Below are 20,186 nucleotides of genomic sequence, written 5' to 3' on the forward strand. Positions count from 1 at the left end.
AGCATTCTCCCCACCTTCTCCCCAGCCCACTGTCCACCTTAGCAAAGCTGTCATTTCCCATTGTTTTCCAAATCAACATTAATATCAGCTGATAATAAAGCACAAGGACATCGAGAGATTCAGACCCGTTCAATAGGACTGAGGCATCAGTGTCAAGGTATTAATATTTCCCCCTGAATTATCTATATCATTTTGCACTCATCACTTTCCCAAGCAGCAGAAATATTTTCAATTTATATATATATATAAAACTAGAAGCAGTTACATTTCCTGGAGCCCTGACAACTCAGGGCATGCTGGATAATATTTCTCGGCTGATTTTTATTTGTGACACCCCACCCATATCATCTTTGGGCAGAAGTGGCGGGTGGGGAGGGGCCATTCTGAGGATCTGGTCTCCTGGCAGTAGCATCTCTGCCACATACATAGGGTTGGCATACATCTGGAATTTCCTGGACATACCCGGAATACTGCAGCCACAAGCAGTGTCTGGGCAGAAATCAGCTAAATGTCCGGGAAAATCCGGACATATGGCTGACAATGTCAGCAGTGTCATTTTTGCCAACTTTCCTCAAAAATCACTCCAAAAGTCCAATTTCTTTGCGATTTTTCAAAAAGGCTGAACGACTTTTTAAAAAACAAAATTTATTTATCATTTTAAATTTTATACATGCCAATCATTTTATAAACATTTCAAAACTCAACTTCTTTTCCCCTCTTTCTGCGGTTGCTTAAATTTATTTATTTATTATATTTTCTGCATATTCCAAATTAACTTAATGTAACCATTTATCCATCTGCTTTAAATGTATACTCTTATAAAACTGCAGGTTGTTACAATAACCATTTCCATTTTTTTTATAAAAAAGTTTGTTATCTTGATTTCTCATTTTTCTGGTATGTTTCACCATTTCTGCGTATTGCATCAGTTTTTGTATCCATTCTAGCTCAACAACTCTTCTGTTTGGATTTTCACTTTCTGAAAATATGGCAATCATAACATACTGGTGGAAAAGGTGGAGCAAGGCAGGGCTGAGGTCAAGGCAGTTCAGAAACACTGATGGGAGTTCTGGGTTGACTCTGCTAAGGCACCTGCCCTACCCTGACTTCACTGCCACTCTCTTCCACACATACACACCCCCCTAGCCTGCAACAGTGACACTTCTGGACAAATGCAAGGCTCTACATTTAGGCAGGAATAACTAGCTGCAAAAATATAAGATGGGGGACACTTGACTTACCAGTAGTACTTAGGAAACCGTGTTCTCCTTCATGGAGAGCATGTATTGCGGTGGGGGCCGACAAGACACTCCAAAGTTGTGGGGTGGGCTAATTGATCATTGGCCACTGTTGTGATTGGGCTTCCCTTGTTGTTGGGAAGAAATTAATGTTGCCATTTTATGACTGACAACTAGAAATGATAAAACTCCCAGCACGAAGTGTAGAGCTTCCTCTTTTCGCCCCGTGCATCGGATTGCCCATCCCCCCCCCTATATTTAGGGTTGTTCGCGTTGACCTTGCTATGCCTGTCATGGGGTCGTCTGCTCTTGGGGCAGGGGCCCAGTAGGAATTTTGTTCATCTGGATGATTGGCTGGTGCCATGTGGTTTTTGCCTTCTGCGTAGCAAATCGTCACAACTTGTAAGGTTGAGGTTAGGCATTGGTTTTTTGGTTTGGTTGGTTGAGGGGCATGGATTGGCTGTGCCTGCCCCTCTAATGCTGCTGCTGCGAGGGTATTCCATTAAAGGAATCCAGGGGCTCGCCATGCTCTTGTCCAAACCCCTGTCAAGGGGCTAGGGCCACGCAAGAGCCCCTGGTTGCATTTGGGGAGGGCTGAGGGCAGGTACCCTGCTCTGTTGCTATCCCCAAAATGTATTCCCCTTTTCTGACTTTCACAGGCTTGTGAAATGTCAGTCTGTCCCCACCGGGGGCAGATAATCACAACCAATGCCTAAGCAACAGTGGCGTAGCGTGGGCGGTGCAGGGGGGGCCGGCCGCACCGGGCACAACATCTGGGGGTTAGGGGTAGGGGGCGCAAATCCACGGGTTAGGGGGCGCAAATCCATGGGTTAGGGGGCGCAAATTACTTGCCTTGCCCCGGGTGCTGACAACCCATGCTACGCCACTGCTAAGCAACCTCTCACATTTTTTGTATTTTAATAAAATTGTGGCCAAAATTATGCCCAAAACCTTAAACAAAAATTCTGTGTGATGTGTGAGTTATTTGGCTTGGGGACCTTGACACGCAAGAGGATCTAGGGGTCTTAGCAGACCACAAGCTTAACCTGAGTCAACAAAATGAGCAGCAGAAAAAAACTGTCCAGGGCAGTTCTTAGCTACAGAATCATAGATCATCTAGTCTGATCCGCTGCACAGCAGAATCTTTTTGTCCAACAAGGGGCTCAACCTGACAACCCTGAGATTAAGGGTCTCATGTTGGGATTTTTGACTACGTGCAATTCTGTGCAGCTTCACACAGAGTCAATTAGGGGTTGGCCGAAGGCCAAGAAGACTGAGCGGAGGAGTTATCTGCCTAGAGTTATGAAGTCCTGGAAACAGGTTTACCATTGGTTAAGGTCTCACACAGGCATGATGATTTATGATCTTAATGACTGGAATGTGTTGTTGGTCAGTGTGCTGTTCTGAGAGTCGTTTGGAGTTTGTGAAGAGAGAGCTAGTTATGATCTGTGTATCTGTTCTTGTATATTGTAACTTGTAGAGTCTCCTGTAAATAAGAAACACATCAAAGTAATCAAGTTACTAGTAGCAGCATTTTGTTCCTGCTTCGTCCATCCTGCCTGCAACTGATTGCTTTCTGGAACTCTGCATATACTCTGCTAAGGTCTGGGTAAGCTCCTGCAACAGGTCAAAGTTGCAAAACACCAATATATCATCCTCTACCAACTGAGGTACCAACAGGAAGAACCAGCTGCACAAATATAAGATGGGTGAACACCTAGATTGCCAATAGTGCATGTCAAAAGGAGCTAGGGGCCCTGGTGGACCACACGCTCAAAAGAGCCAGCAGTATGATGCACAAAAAGCTAATGCTGTTCTAGGCTGCAACAGAAGTATCCTGTCCAGGTCAAGGGAAGTAACAATACAGTGGTACCTCAGGTTAAGGACTTAATTTGTTCCGGAGGTCCATTCTTAACCTGAAACTGTTCTTAACCTGAAGCACCACTTTAGCTAATGGGGCCTCCTGCTGCTGCCACGCCACCAGAGCACGATTTCTGTTCTTATCCTGAAGCAAAGTTCTTAACCTGAAGCACTATTTCTGGGTTAGTGGAGTCTGTAACCTGAAGTGTATGTAACCTGAAGCATATGTAACCCGAGTTACCACTGTACTACTCTATACCAGTGTTTCCCAACCTTTTTTGGGCAAAGGCACACTTGTTTCATGAAAAAAATCTCGAGGCACACCACCATTAGAAAATGTTTAAAAAATTAACTCTGTGCCTATATTGACTATATATAAAGTAACTCTCTTTAATAGGCATCAAATAAACACAAAGAAAGTATTTTATAATTACTTTATTATGAAATAGTAAGTACCGTATTTTTCGTCCCATAGGACGCTCCGTCCCATAGGACGCACCTACTTTTGGGGGGGGGGAAATAAAGGAGAAAAAAATTTCCTTTATTTTCCCCCCAAAACCAGGTCGGGGAACAGTGGGATGGCGGTGCTGCGCCTCCCCGCTGTCCCCCGAGCTTGTGGGGCTGGCCCATGTCTGCCTGGCGCGAGGGGCGCTCTGCTTCAGGGCGCCCCGCGCGTCGGGCGGCAGGCTACAGTCCGCAGCATGGGGAACCCTCTGTTTCAGGGCGCCCCACGCGCCCCCCGGGTGCGCAAGGCTTGCCAACACGAGCGCGGAGCATGGGGCGTCCTCCGAAGGGCGCCCAGTGCTCCGCGCTGCCAGCTGCCGCCCGCAAGCCTTGCGCTCTCGGGGGGAGATCCCCCGGGTGCGCAAGGCTGGCCAACACCAGCGCGGAGCACAGGGCGGCCTCCAAAGGGCGCCCCGTGCTCCGTGCTGCCGGCTTCCGCCCGCAAGCCTTGCGCTCTCGGGGGGAGATCCCCCGGGTGCGCAAGGCTGGCCAACACCAGCGCGGAGCACGGGGCGGCCGACCGAAGCGAGCGGCGATGGGATGTGGGAGGGAGCTCGCTCGCCGCCCCGCGTGTGCTCACCCCCGCCACCCCGCCTCTCGCCGCCCAACTCGCCCGCCTCGCTCCCACGGCACACCAGGCAACGTCTCGCGGCACATTAGTGTGCCGCGGAACACCGGTTGGGAAACACTGCTCTATACTGCCATTGTCTTCAGATCTGAAGTTGAAAAACCACCACTCAGCACTGGATTTAGGGTCTTGAGAGCACTTCCCCAATGTAGGGCAGAGAACCAAGTGGCTAATAATAATAATAATAATAGTAGTAGTAGTAGTAGTAGTAGTAGTAAAGGGCCACTGGATGGATAAGTCCAGTCAAAGGCGATTATGGTGTTGCGGCGCTCATCTCGCTTCAGGCTGAAGGAGCCTGCATTGGTCCACAGACAGCTTTCTGGGTCATGTGGCCAGCAGGACTAAACCGCTTCTGGTGCAACAGAAACCAGAGCGCACAGAAATGCCGTTTACCTTCCCACTGTAGTGGTACCTATATATCTACTTGCACTGGCCTGCTTTCAAACTCCTAGGTTGGCAGGAGCTGGGACCGAGCAATGGGAGCTCACCCCGTCATGCGGATTCAAACCACCGACCTTCTGATCAGCAAGACCAAGAGGCTCAGTGGATTAGACCACAGCACCACCCACGTTCCAATAATTGGACCTACTGAGATCTGTAAATAAGCAACTGTAACAAAAGAAAATATTATGATAATATTTTTGAGGAGGCAATTTTTTCCTTTGCTCATGGTGCCACATTACCCAAGTCTGCCCCTGCTCCTCTGCCCGCTGTCTAAAGCCCCTTTCAGCGGCTTTCTTTTCTTGAACCTCGCATTGCAACTTTGAGAGTAAACTTTTAAGGTGAGAAGGAGGAGATGTCGGGAAGGTGCATGATGTCCCGGTACTGTAAAAAAGGAGATGAGAGGCGGAAGTCATAAACCGTAATGGAATGCAGATGAGAAGTCCAAAGGGCTTGCTCAAAATACCTGCATTTTACAATTGTTTTAAATTTAATTTACTCACTGCTAGCAAAGGAGCACCGGTGTTAAAAACTTTTGCCCTTGAACGGAGGTGAGAAAATCAAAAGCAGAGGAAAGAAAGTTTATATATGTCCATCCAGACTTCCAGAGCGACTGTGACTTTTACATCGCCTTTATTCTTGGGAGAAGAACCGACCAATAGGCAGTGAGAGAAGGAGTGGAATTCTGGGCTGCTGAAAGTTAGTGGAACTTCTCACTGACTACAGTGAAGGAGGGATTGTTATTGCCATTTGGATGGTATGAAATAACTCAGTTTTTAGCCATTAAATACCCGCGAGGAAGCAAACACGTGTCAGTGACCCTCACACCATTTTGGTATAACCAGGTGAGTCCTTTGGAGTCCTGAAGCTCAGCAAATGGGTCCAGTGCAGTTAACAGCAGCAGAGAAAATGTTTCCTATTTGATTTTTATTAACTGATTGACATGAATTAATGCATTAGGATATTTGATTGTGTCATAAAATGTGTATATGAACATCATGATTCAATTTAATGTACCCATTACTGCTTGATGTGCCATTATATTAGACTAAATTAAAAGAATTTTATGGAAAAAAATTACAATTAAAGACTCAAAATTGATTACATTCATAACTTAGTAGTAGAGATTCACTCCTATTAATATTTGGGAGAAGGGCCATCAAAGTGCTAGCAAACAACATGGGCTATTTGTAAGTGAGAAAAAGGCAGGGTGGTGGGTAAACAGGAAATCAGTAATTAGGATACACTAACTACCTTGTACACAATGGAATCAAAAGATACTTGAGACTGGAGAAGCAACACAACTGATTCTCAGAAGTGGATGGTGCCCATGGGACTTGTAGGGTAGAAGGCAAGGAGACCAACGGTAGATTGACTCAGAGCCAACGACAGGCAGAATGGCCATGAACAAATCTGCTCCTCCACTATATCCCATCATAATCTTGAAGATCAACCCAAGTGCATTCTAAATCCCTTGTATGTTGTGTGTTTGGGTATGTACAGAAGCATTCCCAGTGTGGGAATGAGTTCCAGAATTCCCAACTCCAGTGGAGGCTGGGCACCATAGCAATGGATATCACAGACACATGGTGGGCAGCCTCACCTGTGGGTGAGTACTTTGAACTCATGGGGGCAGGACTTTATTTACATAAAATATGCATTTGGGCACATTAAGAATGCCCATCCAAGTCTTGTCGTTCATCTTGCAGATGCTCTCCTAGGCTAATTCTGGTAAGTCCATGCACTACCCATTCTTCTAAGACCTATGAAGGACCTGGAACAACAAAACAACTTGTACATTCCCCCAATTCCTCTCAACAATAGCTGTTATTGTTAATCAATATCAATGGTTTCCATCTTATAATAATATAGAATAATTCATTATTTATACCCCACCCATCCAGCTGGGTTTCCCCAGCCACTCTGGGCAGCTCCCAGTCGAATATTAAAAACACAATACAGCGTTAAACATTAAAAACTTCCCTAAACAGGGCTGCCTTCAGATGTCTTTTAAAAGTAGGATAATTGCTTATTTCCTGGACATCTGAAGGGAGGGCATTCCATAGGACAGGCCCCACTACCAAGAAGGTCCTCTGCCTGGTTCCCTGTAACCTCACTTCACGCAGTGAGGGAACTTCCAGAAAGCCCTCGGTGCTGAATCTCCGTGTCTGGGCTGAACGATGGGGGTAGAGATGCTCCTTCAGGTATACAGGACTGTTTAGGGCTTTAAAGGTCAGCACCAACACTTTGAATTGTGCTTGGAAATGTACTGGGAGCCAATGGAGGTCTCTCAGGACCAGTGTTATATGGTCCTGGCGGCCACTCCTAGTCACCAGTCTAGATGCCACATTCTGGATTAATCTTTCTTTGAGCCTGATAGTCTACATTGCAGGTTACAAAGGTATACTGCTTTCCTTTCCTTTCCTTTTTTTGCAAAACAACAACAACAACAACAACGTATAAACAAGATAGAGCAGAAAACCTAGCAATATGGGGTCCTCTGTCACTGAGACACGAAGTTTATCATAATCTCCTAGCTTCTGAGATGACCTTTGCACTGCTTAATGCATTCAAAACACCAGAGGCTCCCAAACACTTTGGAGATGTGTTGGTTACAGTACATTAATAAGAGTCTTTGCTATCAAGGTGCATTGGGACCATCTGCGTGACTGATTGCAACCCACTTACCTGCCCCATCAGTGCATTCTAGAGAAAGCCAGCATTTGTAGGAGCAAGTGAGTGACACTATTCCAAAAAGTGGGAGTTGAGAAGGAGGTCCTGCATTCTCCAAGCCTCTTTTCAGCTCAGTTAGCAAGCTATTTCACAGTCCATAAGGTATTTTGTGTCCCCTCTCCCCTTGCGCAAGTATCTATCAGCTGTTTAAATTCAGCACTTTAGATAGCACAAACGTTATCATTTGTTACACCATGTAGTTAGGTACGAAATGGTAGAACTGCGTCTTTGCATGGCTGCTTTATCACAGAAAACAAAAAAAAAGGAGCACAATAACTCAACATCTACCCTATATAACCCTACCTCTACCAGACTATAACCTTTTGAGTGTCAGATATGTGAACAAACTGTAGAATCATACTGTTGTTGTTGTTGTTTAGTCGTTTAGTCGTGTCTGACTCTTCGTGACTCCATGGACCAGAGCACGCCAGGCACTCCTGTCTTCCACTGCCTCCCGCAGTTTGGTCAAACTCATGCTGGTAGCTTCAAGAACACTGTCCAACCATCTCATCCTCTGTCGTCCCCTTCTCCTTGTGCCCTCAATCTTTCCCAACACCAGGATCTTTTCCAGGGAGTCTTCTCTTCTCATAAGTCTTGGAGCCTCAGCTTCAGGATCTGTCCTTCCAGTGAGCACTCAGGGCTGATTTCCTTCAGAATGGAGAGGTTTGACCTTCTTGCAGTCCATGGGACTCTCAAGAGTCTCCTCCAGCACCATAATTCAAAAGCATCAATTCTTTGGCGATCAGCCTTCTTTATGATCCAGCTCTCACTTCCATACATCACTACTGGGAAAACCATAACTTTAACTATATAAACTTTCCCTCCACAACTCAACAATTCTAAACCAAGAAAAAGCTTACCATAGACCTATTTGTTTGTTCTCCTAGGTATCAAAGCTGATATTGCTGAAAAGGAAGAAAAGGAAGACAGGTTTTCAAAAGATCCCATGACATTGCCTTGCAATTAAAGTAGTCCGTGTAAGGCACAGAACAGAAAATAAGTAAATATTGTAAGGTATATAATCCAAGAGGGAGTGTTAATCAAAACAAAATTACTTTACATTATCCAAGCTGCCAATATTAATTTTAATCTCATTTGCAGCTAGAGCAAATCTTGTAACAGCATAAATATTATATTGCGACTTATTTGCTAATAAGAATTGTGATTGTTCAGATACAAGTAAATGAGATAAATTAAAACTTGAAAGAAGGGGGATGATTTAAACCAGGCTTTTGTGAATAAATAGGGGGCATTGGAAAGGTAATTGGAAATATCTTCTGCTTTTGTGGACCACCGGTATGAAATTTACGGCATGTAATGCCCTGAGAGAAAATATTATGAAAATGATCTATAGGTGGTACATGACCCCAGTCAAGCTCGCAAAAATTTACCACTTGCCAGATAATAAATGTTGGAAATGTAAAGAAAATGAAGGCTCATTCTTTCACCTCTGGCGGACGTGCCCAAGGATTAAGGCTTTCTGGGAAATGATATATAATGAAATGAAAAAGATGTTTAAGTACACTTTTTTGAAGAAACCAGAGGCCTTTCTTCTGGGTATGGTCAGCCATGTGGTGTTAAAGAAGGATAGAACTTTATTTTTGTATGCTACAACAGCAGCAAGGATCCTTATTGCAAAGTATTGGAAGACATCAGATTTACCCACTCTGGAAGAATGGCAGATGAAAATGACAGACTACATGGGACTCGCAGAGATGACGGGCAGAATCCGAGACCAGGAGAAAGAGACAGTGGAAGAAGATTGGAAGAAATTTAAGGACTATCTTAATAAATATTACAAGATTGATGAATGTTAGATTGACATGGGTTTAAAAATAATGTGGTTTTCAGAGATGCCGAGTAAGAAAAGGAAGGGAATTAGTAAAAAACTTTTGGGAAACAAGGGAATGGATTTGCTGATGGGATAATGAAACTAGAATACAAAACGCTGAGGTATGAGGAAGTCGGGGAAACTAGGTTGTGAAAATAAGGTTTGAAATTATACTTGTTGTTTTTTGTTTGTATCTGTTCTTATGGTTGTTTGTATTTGTATGTTTCTATTGAAAAATTTAATAAATATTTTTTTTTTAAAAAAAAAGGAAATTTCTTCTGCTTCTTCAAAAAAGGCAACAAGGCGAAGGGGTGTGCTATGTATTGTATGATGAAAGTGGGGAGAGAGGAGTTTTCCCCCTTTCTCATAGCATTAGGGTCCAAAGTCATCCAATGATGCTGAATGGTGGGATATTCCGAACAGCAAAAGGCATTCATGCAGACAGCTCATCGTTAAACTATGGAATTCAATCCCAGAAGATGAAGCAACATTCATCACTTTGGGTCGCTTTAAAAGGGCATGATGCCAATTCATGGCATATGAAGCTGTCAACGGCCACTAGACATCACAGCTATATTGCCACCAGGATCAGAAGTGGTACATTTCTGAATACCAGTTGCTAGAGAACATGAGTGCGAGAGCACAGTTGCACTTGTGCCCTGCTTGCAGTCTTCCTTTAGAGCTCTGGTTGGCCGTGGTGGTAGTAACTGAATGTTGGACTAGATATGTCCTTCATCTGATCCAACAGGACCCTTCTTATGGTCATATTCAGCAATATCATCATCCCATGGTAGGACCCAGAATCCAGACCAGGGGTGCCAACTTGAATAAAATAGAGGAGGGGGTGGGCAAGAACACAAGACATGACACACATCATTTGAATGACAATGCCCATAATCTTTGGGGATCCCCGGCCCCTCAAATATTTTATTGAGGAGGCTGAAGGGACCTTGGTCCCTATGAGTTGGTCCCTATGGTCCAGGCTCACATACTGCCTCCAGCATGAAAGAAGGGAGAATGCATCCCATCATCTCCTTTGACTATCCTGGAGGTTCTGAGGTACACGCTCAGTGCTTGGATGGCCCACAGTCCCCCATACTAAGGGTGGTCAAAAACCCTTGAGCACTCTGCATGCAACATCACATCACAACAAACTTCTCTTTTGAAGCATCTAATGAATGTGTCTTTCTTAGTTATTAATGAAGTCTTTGTTCTATAACTGGCTTTTGCCTTGAGAAAGAAAGTTGCCATCGGTATACATGCAAGTATGTGATGCATTTACCCAGAGGCTCCACTGAAGGGGGGGGGGGGCGTCCTTCTTTGCTTACAAGAAGTAATTTAAATGTTCTTGAGAGAGGCTCTGACTTTATCATTAATTTACCTGCCTGCCTTCTTGATCATTCAGGTCTGATGTTGTCACCGCTCTTCTTCCCAGTGCTGTGAGTTCTGAGCTGTCAGTGTGTAAACATCTACCCGTGATTCAAATGGACCAGCTTTGATAAGCTATCACACATTACATATTTAATGTGGTTTTTTAAAAAAACAATTTTCCCTGCAGGCTTATGGAAGTATTCTTTCAGATCTCTCTATAGCTATATTCTTTCTGTCATATTCTGAGTGGGGAATTGCTGCATAGCTAAGGTCAGGAAGAGGAATTGAGGAAAATTCCGGCCTCATAAAAGTATCGTCCTTCTCAAACAACGTTGGGTGTTTGGGTGCATAAGATACCCATGAGTTTGGCTACAGCCCCACAAACACCAATTTCATGCGTGAACCATCCCTCGATTGTCCTCAGTTTCCACTAATGGCCTTCAATAATCCCCAGTGATCTCAGAAAACTACAGAGACCACACAATGGAATACAACAGAACAAGATGGTGCTTTCTAGATAGTGCTGGACTTGACTCCCATCATCCCTGACAACTGACCCTGCTGCCTAGGATAGATGGGGATGTGAGTCCAACAACATCTGAAAGGCACCCTGAGTACCCTGCAATAAAGGTAAAGGGACCCCTGACCATTAGGTCCAGTTGTGGCCGACTCTGGGGTTGCGGCGCTCATCTCGCTTTACTGGCTGAGGGAGCCGGCGTACAGCTTCCAGGTTATGTGGTCAGCATGACTAAGCCGCTTCTGGTGAACTAGAGCAGCACACGGAAACACTGTTTACCTTCCCGCTGGAGCAGTACCTATTTATCTACTTGCACTTTGACATGCTTTCGAACTGCTAGGTTGGCAGGAGCAGGGACTGAGCAACGGGAGCTCACCCCGTGGCAGGGATTCAAACCGCTGACCTTCTGATTGGCAAGTTTTTGGCTCTGTGGTTTAACCCACAGCACCACCTGTGTCCCTCTTATCCTGCAATAGAAGACACATATAAGAGCACTACAGCCATTGCATGCTGTTCAGACGCTGTTTTTCGGAGGCGAAACAGGGATGGAGGATGATGGGCAAGGGGCAAATGGTGGGCAGGAGGGAGGCTGCTTAAGTCCTTCATCATCTTTTCTCTGCAACACACAAACACACCCATGCCAGCACCACAACTGAACACAGATTACAACCCATTGTTTTCATATCACAAGGGATGGTGCCCAGAACTACAGTTTGTGTTCAGAATGTCACCAGAATTCAGTGCAAACTAGTGCTGAAGTTAAATCTGGAGGAGAATGTAATCAAATTCCCCTAGCTCAAACTGGCCTAGAAAAACTTTGCGTTTTGCAATTGCCTGGTTTAATTATTGTCAACTCTACCTACTAGTCCTCATTCCAAAATGAAAAAGGCACAGAATAATTAAATTTAGTCACTCACAATCTGTTTTAAATAAACATCCCTCCCCTTTCGCCCCTGAAGAAAGTGAGTCACTGAAATGAACTGAACATACCCAGCAAATCTTTCCATTTTGAGCATATTTTCTCCCTTCCAATTCTTTTGGACCAGTCATCTTCCCACCTACTCACCAAGAGTCTATATTAGGGCTAGGCAACTGATGTCCTAGGGGTTCCATACAGATTCCATCTGCACACACACACACACACACACACACACCCATGTTTGAGAAACTTGACTAGCAGTTCCTCCATTTTATTCCAAGGGAAGCTGAATCTTGACAAGCTGGCTTTGGGTGTTGTGTTGTGTTGTGGTCTTGTTTGTTTGTTTTGCTATGGTTTAGTGGAGAATGGCCCATTTGGACTAATGGGGCACTGCTCCACGAACCTCCATCTGCCATCAGCCAGCTTCCACCTGCCTTTCCTTCTTACTTACAACCAGTCCAGGGATTAGCCCTGTCCAGTGGCATAGAGTGTGATACCACCACCCATGGTGTGCACATGCATGATGATTCTCTAGTCCTTCAAAATCCATTGATCTGAAGACAGTTTGGAACTTCAACTGGTGCAGAATTCAGTGGCCAGGTTGCTCACCAGAGCAAGATGGTTTGAGCATATTACACCAATACTGGTCCCACTGCACTGGCTACCAATTTCTGGGCCCAATTCAAGGTGCTGGTTTTGACCTATAAAGCTTTAAATGGCTCAGGACCGCAATACCTCAAGGACCGCCTCTTTCCATATGAACCTATCCAGACCCTGAGATCATCTTCCGAGGCCCTTCTTCATGTGCCTCCTCCTCGAGAAGTCTGGAGGGTGGCAACATGAGAACTGCAGTGGCTCCCCCTCTGTGGAATGCTGTCCCCTGGCTCCTTCATCATACACCTTTAGATGCCAGGCCAAATGTTCCTTTTTAATCAGGCCTTTGGTTGCTTTGATTGACATCCTTTTAAAAATATGGTGGGTTTTTTGGGGGGGGGGGTTATTGGGTTGTTGTTTTAATATTGATTATATATTTTGTGGTTTTATGTTTTGATTTTGTTCTGTGAATGGCCCTGAGACCTCCAGGTACAGTGGTACCTCAGGTTAAGAACTTAATTTGTTCTGGAGGTCTGTTCTTAACCTGAAATGGCTCTTAACCTGAGGTACCACTTTAACTAATGGGGCCTCCCGCTGCCGCCGTGCCGCCGGAGCACAATTTCTGTTCTCATCCTGAAGCAAAGTTCTTAAACCGAGGTACTATTTCTAGGCTAGCGGAGTCTGTAACCTGAAGCGTATGTAACCTGAAGCGTCTGTAACCCGAGGTACGACTGTATATAAATTCAATAAATTAATAATAATGATGAAATGTGGGTCCCTCCTAAAACTAGCTGCTGATGAAGGATTCCATTCTTTTTTAAAAAGTGAAGGGTCTAAATGTGGCCCTCCAAGTCTTTCTGTCTGGCCCTCGAGACTCTCCCCATGCTTCACCTCATCCACAGTGACACTCTCCTTGTGTGTGTTTTGCCTGGCTGCAATATGTCCTTGAACTCTGATCGTGCCTCTTGCTTCCTTGGGTGAACGATAAAGAAAGGAATGTGAGTGCATGGAAACTAGCCTCACAGGAAACGTGGGGCTTGCCCCGCCCACTTTTGCCTCTGGCCCCGCCCACCACTGTCATGGGACTCCTGGAAGGTTGCACAGTCCAGAAGGCACCTACTTCTTGCTAAACAGCCTGCTGTGTGCCTCCAGGAAACAAGTTAAAGCAATATTGCTCCCATCCAGAATAACTTTATTTTTAAAGCCCATTGTTTTTGCATTCCCACATGCCTCCCATTGCTGCAGGAAGTGACAAGGGGAAGCCAAACCAGGGCAGGTGGGAGGTGCTTTAGTGATCATCAGAGCAAACCATTATAATGAGATAATTGCCTGTGAGAGGCAGATAGAAGTCGATGGGAAAGTACAATGGAGGTTTTTTTTTATCAAAGCAACCATTTATAGTCTGTGCAGTGCATCCCTTGACAGAACTTTATGGTTATTGCTGTTATCAATGGAGGTGAATGAAGCTAAGTTTAACTTTGAAATCACAGAGCAAACCATTTTGACATGATGCTTATTATTGTCTCTGCAAATCAGATTATGCCAAAGGAGAGCAACTGCTCTCTGAGGACAGAGGTTGCTGTGCTCTGTTGGATATGTTATACTTGCATTCCAGGACTTCTCTAAAAACCTTCTAGCAATCTAAGCCCTTAGAAAGTCACCGCATAGGCAACATATCATCTGATTTCCTAGGTGGTCCCATCTAGAGGTAGGCAAACCTCTACATTTGGGCACGATCCATAATTTGGCTTAGTCAGTACTATTTTTCTAGAAAAAAGAGGTGCCAGAACTCACCATGAATGACTCCCTTGTTCTCTTATAATGGCACCCACCTGAGAGGTGTCGGAACTGAGTTCTGTCAAGTTCCAGTTGAAAAAAAGCCCTGGGTTTAGTGAACCAAGCAGTTTCATTTTGGGGGAAAAGAATAAAATATTGGCTCCCAGTACGTTTCCGAGCATAATTCAAAGTGTTGGTGCTGACCTTTAAAGCCCTAAACAGCCTCGATCCAGTATATCTGAAGGAGCATCTCCACCCCCATCATTCTACCCAGACACTGAGGTCCAGCACCGAGGGCCTTCTGGTGGTTTCCTCACCGAGAGAAGCCAAGTTACAGGGAACCAGGCGGAGTGGCACCCGCCCTGTGGAATGCCCTCCCACCAGACGTCAAAGAGAACAACAACGACCAGACTTTTAGAAGACATCTGAAGGCAGCCCTGCTTAGGGAAGCTTTTAATGTTTGATACATTACTGTATTTTAATAGTTTGTTGGAAGCCACCCAGAGTGGCTGGGGAAGCCCTGCAAGATGGGCGGGGAATAAATAACAAGATGATGATGATGATGATGATGATTTCTCTCAAAATTAGAGATACAGTTGAGCTCCTAATGATATCAGCAAGAGTGTGGTGGAGTTTTTGACACTCCCTGCAAGGCTCCAGACATGATCCATGCTAGTGTCTCTCTCTCCCCTCCTCAATTTATCACTCACCTTGCCAGATGGCACTGACAACAGTTACAACAGAAGCAGCAAAGAAAAGAGAGACCTGAGAGGGCCTTCTCCCACCCTTCTCCCCACATTGACAATATCAGCATCACAGGGACATGGGAGTTGGGAAATGAAATGTTCCCAGGAAACCCAAATAGGACTTGGCCACTCTGGGAAATGCAGTTTCCCAGGGTTGTTAGTGTACAGATTGCCTATGTTCTAGTTATTATTCTTATATTTATTTATATCCAGCCTTTCTCCCTTGCAGGAGAAACAGCTAAAATAGAAATGGCTAAAAACACAGGGGGGAAAGCAATAATTAAAAAACAATTAAACACAAACACATAGTATCTATTAAAACAGAGATTGGTACAATAGGAAGGAAGGAAGGAAGGAAGGAAGGAAGGAAGGAAGGAAGGAAGGAAGGAAGGAAGGAAGGAAGGAAGGAAGGGAGGGAAAAGAGAGAGTCTTGGTTTAAACAAAGGCACTTAAGGCTCATCTCCCATCAAGTTCAGTAAGATTTAATAAGCCAAATGTTATAAACCCTAGAAAAGATAAACGAAGTGTGTGTGTGAGAGAGAGGGGGCGAGAGGGAGGAAGAGAGATAGAGAGATATAGAGATAGAGATAGAGATAGAGAGATAGAGAGATAGAGAGAGAGAGAGAGAGAGAGAGAGAGAGAGAGAGAGAGAAACCAGCCCAGGTCAGGTGGAATATCCTTTTCAAGGCATGCAACTGTATAAACAGCTTCAACAAAAAGGCACCAGGCATGTCAGATTTTTAATTACATGTCTTTGTCCCCAACAAAGGAGTGCAATTAAAGCTAATCATTTCTATTATATTATACATTCCCTCCATTACTAATGGAATTAGGAAGGCATGAAAGAAAAACACCTCAGTACACAAACACTCATTTTTCCCCGGTCCCAGTAAATATTTTGCACTCTAAACACACTTCAGATTTAGCGGTGCTTAATTATGCATTGCATAACTCAGTCAAATGCCTGTAGAGAGTGCAAGAAGCTGGCTTTTAAAATCCACTCCCTCCCTGTTGATGCTCCATCTCCTGATTGCTCTGAAAGCAATCAGGGTATCTTCAGCTTTGGTCTTTGACAGCTGTCACCTCCAAACACTTTTTTTGCATCAATGGAAGAGGCTCACCATCCAGCACCACGGCCAGGCGCCGCAGCAGCCATCAGATCTACAGGTGTTGTAGTATGTTGCCCAAATGACAAACCGTATGAGCAACAGGAATGATCAGAGCTTTGAATATAATTTATACAATGCAGTACAAAGCAACACTGTGTTTGCAAGCTTTAAAGAGGCACATCCTGGTCCCCTCGTGTGTTCATTACTCCATTTCAGCTGACAGGACCCCCAGCTGAAGGGAGGGAGGGAGTCAGTCTGGCTGTACCCACCTGCCAGAGACTTCAGCAGATGCCTCAACTCTACTAGCGGCGTCCAAGTGGGCCATCAGAAGGTCCACTTTCACCAACTGCCAGGACCAAACAGTGGGCAGAGGAAGGGAGGAAGAGAACTACAGCCTCTGTCCATCTGCCAGAGGCTTCTGCAGAAGAAACATATTATGTGCATTATAACACATTGTTTCATGCAAGCTACTTTGAGTCTCTGTGCAAAAGCAGGATCAAAATGCTTCAAGCTCCCACATACTGGATGCAAACAATTCTCTTTGAGACGGACAGCCAGAGAAGCAACCCAGTGATTGCATCATGGCTTGGTGGACTCTGTAGTGGTCACATAGCTGTGGATGCTAAACCAAGAGCCACATACAGCACGGTTTTGCTGGAAGTTGTCTTGCGTCAAGTCGGGTTATTTGTCCATCAAGCAGGTAGGTTCTCTCTCAGTGCTGTCATCCCTGAATGGCCACAACTCTCTGTGGTCTGAGAAAGAGGCCTAGAATCACAGAATGATAGAGGGGACTTGGTTGATGATCTGGTACAGAGATGGCTAACTCACGGCCAGAGAAAAGTTGTCTGCCAGCCCCAGTTTAAAGATTGGTCTCTATACAGTCATACCGCATGTTATGTTTGCTTCAGGTTGCGCGTTTTCAAGTTGCATCCCACGGTGACCCGGAAGTACTGGAAACGGTTACTTCCGGGTTTCACCCTCGCACATGCGCAGACGTGCAAAATGATGTCACGCGCATGCACAGAAGCGGTGAATCGTGACCCATGCGTGTGCAGACGCACAGATGTGGATTGCGTTCTTTTCAGCTTGCGAACGGGCCTCCGGAACGGATTCCATTCACAACCTGAGGTACCACTGTACAAATAACTATACCAAGTTTTCTCAATTGATTTGTATATCACAAAAATAGCATATTGAATGTGGAGTAATATTTACAACATACAGCTCATTATTAATGGTCAATGTATAAGTTCTTTGTTCATGAATTGGTTTAAACAATTAGGAAGAAAAGAGGGGGAAGAGGGGGAGGGTGGAATAATAAGTGGGGTGGGGTCAGGTGGTTATGCTTCTATTCTTCTACTTAGTGTATTTTACCCAGAGATAAAATCTCTCTAGCTGCTCTTTAGAGATTCTCCCTAAAGAGCAGGCAGGAGGATCTTCAATATTGGTGTGATGCACACAGAACTAAGAATCATAGAACTGTAGCACTGGAAGGGACCATAAGGGCCATCTAGTCCAACCCCCTGCAATGCAGGAATCTCAACTAAGGCATCCGCAAGAAATGGTCATCCAGCTTCTGCTCAAAAACCTCCATTGAAGGAGAGTCCGCAACCTCCCGAGGGAGTCCCTTCCATTGTCGAAGACCTCTTACTATGATGTTGTTTAGTGGTTTAGTCGTGTCCGACTCTTTGTGACCCCATGGACCAGAGCACGCCAGGCACTCCTGTCTTCCACTGCTTCCCACAGTTTGGTCAAACTCATGCTGGCAGCTTCGAGAACACTGTCCAACCATCTCGTTCTCTGTCGTCCCCTTCTCCTTGTGCCCTCAATCTTCCCCATCAGGGTCTTTTCCAGGGAGTCTTCTCTTCTCATGAGGTGGCCAAAGTATTGGAGCCTCAGCTTCACAATCTGTCCTTCCAGTGAGCACTCAGGGCTGATTTCCTTCAGAATGGATAGGTTTGATCTTCTTGCAGTCCATAGGACTCTCAAGAGTCTCCTCCAGCACCAGAATTCAAAAGCATCAATTCTTTGGCAATCAGCCTTCTGTATGGTCCAGCTCTCACTTCCATACATCACTAACCTCTTACTATATTGGAGCTTATATTGGGGATATCCCTATATTGGATAACTTATATTGGAGATAAGCCATCTGCTGCCCTTTAAAGGCAAAAGGTAGGTGGAAATGCTGCTTTTTAGTTTGCATAGATCCTTCCCTTCAAAGTAAAAGAGAGAGGGTAGAATTCAACATCACACTAATATGATCATCTGCTTGCTCTGATGGAACAATCGCCTTAGTGCAACATTGAATTCCACCCTGCTTTTAAATGCCATTCTAAGGTCGTGCCCTCCTTTATATATATATTTTTTTTAATAATATTTATTGAACATTTTCAAATATAACAGAAAAAAGAAAAGAAATAAAACATCCATTTTATAACCTTATTTTCATTAACATCTTGCCAGGACTTCCCCACCCCACCCCCTCTTGTATTCCAATTCCTTCAAATAGATTCAGCAAGTTTTAAACTTATTATAGTTAACCCAATGTTAAGAATGTTTTTCCATCCCCTAAAATCGACCCCGCTCCCTTCCACGAGTTCCCCTCTTTAATATGCAGAACAGATTAAAATAAAAGAAAATAGAACAAAGAATAAAGTATAATTTAACACCCTTTGGATTCCAAATTTCCCTCCCCCCTTTCCCGGTTGCGTTCCCCAATGTCCATCAATGCCTGTTGTCATCCTGGAGATCCCACATCTAGGCCGAAATCCTTCACAAGTCCACTTTGCCGTCTTTTTAATAGTCTTTGCCGTCTTTTTGATCATCTTTAGTTTCAAGCGTCCAATCTTGGAAAAGCTCTATCTCAAAAAGGTCCATTTTTTCCCATCCAGATCTCTGTATTTAAGAGTAAAAACTCCAATTTTGTTTCTTTAGACCTTTCAAATCTGGATGTCCCAAATGTTCCCACTTCCAGCTTTGTCCAATTCTTGTTGTTCATGTTGTTCTTATTATTCTCTCTCCTCACTTTCCTCTAGTTTCTTTTCCTGCTCTTCTGCAAAAATGTTCCAATTCCAAAAGCTTCTAAATCCCCTCAGAGGCTTTGTTATTCAGGAACAAAACTTTACGTCAAGTCCCTTCCATTCTTCAATAGATAAATCTATTGTCTCCTTTAATGTAGAGACCTCTGTAGACAAAATAGTGTTCCATTTCTGCAGTTTCCCAGGAGATAAAAAGTCCAATTCAAATTCCATGCCAGCAATACTTGTAGTGTCCCACAGCCCCTCTAGAGGGATTATAGTAACTCAGTTTCCTTCCAGATCGCACCCAACAGTCAAAGTAACTTGTTATTCCTTGTTTTAAACAATTTATATCTAATTTGTAACAAATGTAACCGGCAAAGTCCTCATAACAAAGTTCTCTTTTTATTCTTCAGCTTTGACAGCTCTTTTGACAGCTGTCAAAGCCTCTGTTTCTCCTCTCCCGGCGCTCTCGCGGATCGCTCCCGGTTCCTGGGGGGGGGGGGGTTGCATTTTAGCTCATGTTCTACTTTTCTCCTCCAGCCCAGTCTTATAATTTTCCATCGTGAAATTAGTGACTTTATCAAAATAAGGTAGCACTCGATCTTAGTTGTTAAATCCTTTGCTTTATGACCTTGTTAAATCCTTTGCTGCATGACCTTGAGCCAGTCACCACCTCTCTGCCTTAGCCTACCTCACAGGGTTGGGGTTGTTCTTTTTAATCTGAATTTTCAATGGAAGAAGTCAGCGCTCTCCGCCAAATGGCATGCGGCTTTGCTCGGTAGGGGAAGCGGAGGACTCATAGCACCACACACACACCCCGGCACCCGCTCCGTAGCCTTTAAAAAGGCTCCTTCGCGGGTCGGGGGGTGCAAACGGTGCCCGCCGAGTCACCATGCCCA

The 20,186-nt window shown here is 44.6% G+C and overlaps 1 long non-coding RNA gene across 1 annotated transcript in view; it reads left to right on the forward strand.

Moving 5' to 3' along the window:
* Positions 1–20,186, forward strand: part of LOC309350463 — a 597,274-nt gene that overhangs the window by 93,956 nt on the left and 483,132 nt on the right. The gene's annotated exons all lie outside the window — the stretch shown is intronic.

Source organism: Podarcis erhardii (genome assembly GCF_964252035.2).
Source record: "Podarcis erhardii genome assembly, chromosome: 9".
NCBI lineage: Eukaryota > Metazoa > Chordata > Lepidosauria > Squamata > Lacertidae > Podarcis > Podarcis erhardii.